Source organism: Enoplosus armatus, chromosome 5, assembly GCF_043641665.1.
Source record: "Enoplosus armatus isolate fEnoArm2 chromosome 5, fEnoArm2.hap1, whole genome shotgun sequence".
NCBI lineage: Eukaryota > Metazoa > Chordata > Actinopteri > Centrarchiformes > Enoplosidae > Enoplosus > Enoplosus armatus.
Genome location: NC_092184.1, coordinates 17,109,777 through 17,115,776, shown reverse-complemented (window position 1 = coordinate 17,115,776; position 6,000 = coordinate 17,109,777).

Genomic DNA, 6,000 nt, shown 5'->3' with positions numbered 1-6,000 from the left:
GGTCATACCTGGTTAAGGTCTATCAGAGTTACTTCCTGTATGTAGCTGTTCTTGTTTTGTCACTGTGGGTTCCTCTTTGTAATTAAATCAGTTCACTGGTGCCAGTTTGTGTCTGTTCTTTCTTCAGATGGTGAGGCGTTCGTCTCTCTACATACAACAAAGTTTACATGCACAATAGTTTTATCCTAGTTTTGATCATATTTTCAGTCAACATAACCTGAACACATGATCCGAAACCTGGACGCAGGCTTCTCAAAATTGGGGCAAGGGCTTGTCTTGGTTTCTGAAACCAGGGTATGTTGTTTACATGCACCAAACATGACCGGGACACCCAAGAACACATTTATAACTAGAATACTAATGTGCATTAAATGTTCACTTTTACCAAGAGATGAAACTATCAGTCGATTCATTGATTAGGACAGAAGAAGATTAATCAGCAACAATCTTGATAAGTCATTGTTTAATTATGATATTTTTAAGCAAAAATGTCAATAATGTTCTTGTCCCAGCTTCTCCAATGTTACAATTTGCTGCTTAAGCTTATCTTGGGTTCATGGCTGTTTGTCGGACGTCACCTTGTGCTCTGGGAAGTTTTGCTGGGTGTTTTTCACTATATTCTGATAAGCCAATCAATCGAGTAAAAAAAAAAAAAAGAAGAAGAATCTGCCAATTAATCAATAATGGAAATGATTGTTTGTTGCAGCCCAACTTTTGCCAACGCTTTAATTAAACAGGTGTCACAGTCACAGTCGTATAATAAAATCGACTAATGTTTTATGACGCCCTCCTAGTCTCCTGCAGACAGAAGTCACCACTGTGGTTTTGACCAGCACGCTTCAATGTCACTCCTCTATTCATTTTACTTTAACCCACTGACCCACAATGAAGTGTATTGTGATATGATAGCCCTGCAGTATATAGAGGAAGACGCTATGAATGCCGGCCATTCAGGACACACAAACAAATGTTGCCCCGTCCCCCCCACACACACACACACATACACAAGTTGCAGCCCACTTACATCCACACACAGTATTCAAATGATGCATTAAACAGTGAAGATCTGTGTGATGAATGAAAGAGGCAGCAACGACAGCAGCACAGAGATCCATCTGTGACTGACGTGAATGACTGACGTTGTGAGTCACTGGCTCGCTCTGACTCACTGGTTCATCCCAGCGGAAAAGCGTGGGCCAGTGGAAATCTCCTTCATTCACTGGTTTCAGATTTACAATATTACGTGTGTGTATTTGGAAAAGCCGTGTCATTTTTTTCTTTATCTTGAATAGTACTAAGTGAAAGTTCACACATCTTATCTGCAGCTGCTTTTGTCACATCTGAAGTATTATGACTCAATTTAACTGCAAATAATTTTTATTTAACTACATTTATTTGGAGAACATCACGGTTTATGACAACATTTAAAAACAAACTCATTACAGCTACAGTAAATGTAATAATATGGTATAGGGTCTTTCATTTCTTGTAACCTTGATAAAATATTTAACTTCATATTGCAACCAAATACCCAGCAGTGGAAGAAGAAACACTACAGTGTAAAAAAAAGTAAAAGTCCTGCGGTCAAAATTATATATAATATATTATCAAACTGTACTTAAAGTACTCTCGAGTAAAGCATCTCTAAAGTAGCAGCTGGCAAAGATGTTAGTAGTTATTTCAACTACTTAATGTAAAGCCGGGTAACTTAATAATACACTTAATAATGTATTACTTGACTCATATTTTGTATTAATAATCTGAATCAGCAAAGTAACTAGTAACTAAAGTTATCAAAAGAAATGTAGTGGAGTAAAAAAGTACAATATCGGCTTCTGAAATGTGGTGGAGTAGAAGTACGAAGTAGCACAAAGTAGAAATACTCAAGTAAAGTATAACTACCTCAAAATTGTACTGGATGGAATATGTTGTACCCAGATAGTTAGAAAGGCTTTGGAAATACCTTAAAAACAGAGGTAAGTTGAGTTTTATCCTTTAGTTGTTTTTATCAATCACTTTTATTGATTATTTATCTTCGGTTATGTATTTCATTTTGAACAGTTTGGCTCTCCATATAAGGAGAGCTAAAGCCATTACGAGCTTCCACCGCCAGGTTGTGAGCCGCAAAGACACCGACCGACAGAGGGGGTTTACACACACACGCACACACACACACACCCACACACACACACTGACGGCAGTTTCAGCTTGCAGCAGTGACGCACTGTGAGCTCACTGAGCCAGCTCAGTGTTTATGTCTTTTTTTTCACACACAGAGGAAGAGGAGCCACAGAGAGAGAGGGGGGACCTCATTTACCGGCTTTGTGGTTTTCATCCCTTCAGCCCAGTCCTCTACAGCTGATGATGCTCGTCTCTGAACGCTGATTTCAACTCCATTTATTCACCAAACCGGTAAGTCCGACAACTTTTTTTTCACCTTGCAGTAACAGGCTGAATGGCAGCTGAAGCCGGTACTTTAGTTTTGTCACTCATTGCCGGCTCGTGTGGGGCTTTCCTCGCCGCAAAGCCTGTCCGACCGTCATGACCACCTTTACGCACGGCGGTAACGTGTTCGTGTGACTTCGTGCGGCACATTACGGGGCATCATGTGGCACATGTAGAAACCTTTATACTTGAGGACGAAGAAAAGCCCCTGCTGTTTGTTTCAGCGGAGTTTTTAGCTCAAGACAGCAAAGATTTGAACTGAACAGATAGAAGACGTTGTGACCTTTGTGCTTGTCTGTTTTATTTATCTGCTATAGCTTTACAAGTAAAGTACTGTGCTGTTCGTATAGTGACTAAAAGTTCACGATAGCATTCATGGATAGTTTACAAACCCATGCTTCTTTTTATAATTTGATGGATAATTCTGATTATTCTGCTATAGACAACTGAATACCTGCTATTCGGTTAATTCAATAGGCTTATAATAACTACGGGAAGCGCAGTGTGTAGTGCTGTCTAATGACAGAGTGAGCCCATGCTTGACGCACTGTAACGGGTACGTGATGACCTCACTGGTAGCATGATCCTCCTCCTCTCATTTTAATGAAGTCCTGGCTCTGCTTTATTTCCATATTGTGAATATTTATATAATAATATTTATAATATTTCAGTATATATAATATACAATTTTATGGTATCAAGGCCAGCTGATCAGTTAAGTTGAAGCCAAATTGTGCATAATGAAAATCATACCTGCTGCCACAGCACGTTGCATCGAGATTAACAAAGAAGAAACCGTAAAAACGTCAAAATATTATTAATTATTAAGTATATAGTAGTATTAGTAGTATCATAGTGTTAAGATTAACTTGTGGCTTATTGACACATTTATCTCCGTTTGCTCATTTGAAGTTGTGTCTTATCACCATCACATTTAAAACCATACTGCTGTGGTTTTGGCAGGACGTACCGTTGCGTAAGGAGCCCACCACACTGTGCAACGAGGGCAGGCGCCCTACATACACATACTTACAAAAGAGCCAAGACGAGACTGTCATTTTTGGCCGAGGGCTTCTTTTGTCCGAGACCAAATTCCTGCACGCTTGTATCAATAAGAGGCTTTCGACTTCTCTCATACACACATGCACACACTTCCACCAGAAGAGGGCCACGTACAGCTTCACTGGCTCGTCCCTTATTTTATTATTACGATGCAGTCATTTTAAGGAAGGTTTTTTCAGGATGCCTGAAGTTTATTCATCAGAACCATCTTGTCACAGCAGAGGTGAAGAGAGAAGTCGACGTACGTCTCACAAAGCATTTTGAATATCTGATCTCTTTTACGAGAAGACGAGCTTCCTGTTTCCTGTCCAGTACTTTCACCCCTTCTAGCGGGAAATGTGGCATGTATGTGTGTCTGCATATGTGCGGTATGATGAGGGGTGGGGAGATGTTAAAAGGGCTTCTGTTGGTTTTTCCAAAGCACATTTCATCACATCATATGGCAAAGGTGAGCAAAGAGGAGAGGGTTTGATCCAAAAGTCTTTCCAAGTTCACACACTCACTCCAAAACTGCAAGTGAACCCTTCTGCTTTAACTTGTCTGCACTGCGCAGAGCTGTTTATTGCTGCCATTCGTTGGACCAGGTTTCAGCCAGAAAATATGTTTTTTCCCCGAAGATTATAGTTTATTTTCTTCAAACAACACTAAAACAGCACTGTGGTATCATTATAGTCACAAAAGTATATTGGTCTTACTTGAAAATAACTACATAGGTTCAGTTCGCATGATTCCACAGATTTGTGAGGACAATGACGTGTTGGAAGCCCCTTCAAGATTTCAATAGATTATAGATTATATTATATTGTACGCGTTTGTTGAGGGATTGAGGGATTTTAACATGTTTTTAACCTGCTGCAAAATGCTTTTGAACACATCTGTGTGTTAACATGTTTTCCTTCTTTAATAGCAGTTTATAAGAGTGTTGGACCAAGATGTTATTTTTATATTTATTTAAAATGGTCATGGCATAGACACACTGATGAATTATCGTTTCAAGGAGACGTATATGGTCTACTGTGCTGTAGATGTGTGTCTTTTTGGCAGAGATTCACATTTTGTCCATCATATCGTGTGCTGATGTTACAGTTAACTGCACTACAGCTGACATCTGTAATTATACCACACACACACACACACACACACACACACACACAAATGCCTTAATTAGGAGGTGGTGTGTGTAGCTGGGGATTTATTCTGAGCCAAAGTTAACCCCCATTTTATGCTCTACCCCACCCAACATTTACTGTACACTGAATGCATTCATCGTTTTGGGAAGAAGCAGAGATGACAGGATGAGAAAGGGAAGAGGAAGATGGACACAGACCGTAAGAGAGAGGATGACGACAGGAAGATCGAAGTGTGTGTGTTGCAGCTTCGAGCTGATAACAAACTTACATGTAGGGATTATCAGTGTAACAGACTGTATTTGAGCATATGGGTATGTGGAAGTCAAAGACACAGCTAGGCTTTAATTAGGCAATCAGTCCTGTCATCTGTCTGTCCATCCGTCCAACCAGAGTGGTTGGGAATGCCTCCAGACAGTCTTCCGTCCCCGTGCCACAGTGGCCTGCTTGCCACCCCAATGTCAGCCAGGAGCTCCGTGCCAAAGAAATTCCCACTGCACCCACCGCAGTTCCGGATCCAAGCTGGCTCAGCGCTCCGCTCACGCAGATTGGTGGAGGATCGGATAATTAAAGGGGGACATGGACACAAAAACCTGTAAAGACGTTGGCACGAGCATTACCAACACGCTCACCTACTGACACTCACTTAGAGTATACATGGACATACATACATGCCTAAGCTTAATTCTTAAAGGTTATTTTTTAACGGAAAAGTGTAGTTTGATGGACAGCAGTATCCAAAATGCACACCATGCATTCTCCTTTCCTTTAGGAGACCGCCATGTCTCTTGTTTGTATTTATCTGTTTATCTGCTACACTCTCATGATTTCACAGGAAACTGAGCAAACTGCAAGTCATGCTGCAGCGGGTTTCCGTCTGTGGAATTCACTCTTTTGAAAGTCAGGAGGTGGAAAACAGTCACTTCCCGGATGTTTCAGTTCTTTTGTAGCTGAAGTTCACTGAGGTCATGCTTGTCGTGTGGTCTAATTTATCGCTAGCTATCATTTTCCTGTGAATTGTGTTTTGCTAGAAAAAAAAAACTGCGCTGAAAATGGAAACTATGCACGTGCGTAATGAACTACTCCTTGCCTGGGACCAAATTACACTTCAAAAACAACAAATTATATGATAAGGATAATATCATAATATTCATCATACACAGTGGTGGAAAGTAATTAAGTACATTTTATCAAGTACAGTTTTGAGGTACTTGTTCTTTTCTTGAGTGTAAGGCAGCAACTAATTTGTTTTCATGAAAATGCCTTTCACAATTGCTTAAAGCTCACAGTGATGCCTAGAGTTTACTTGTTTTGTCCGACCAACAGTCCAAAACCTAAAGATACTCAATTTACTGTCACATTTGAA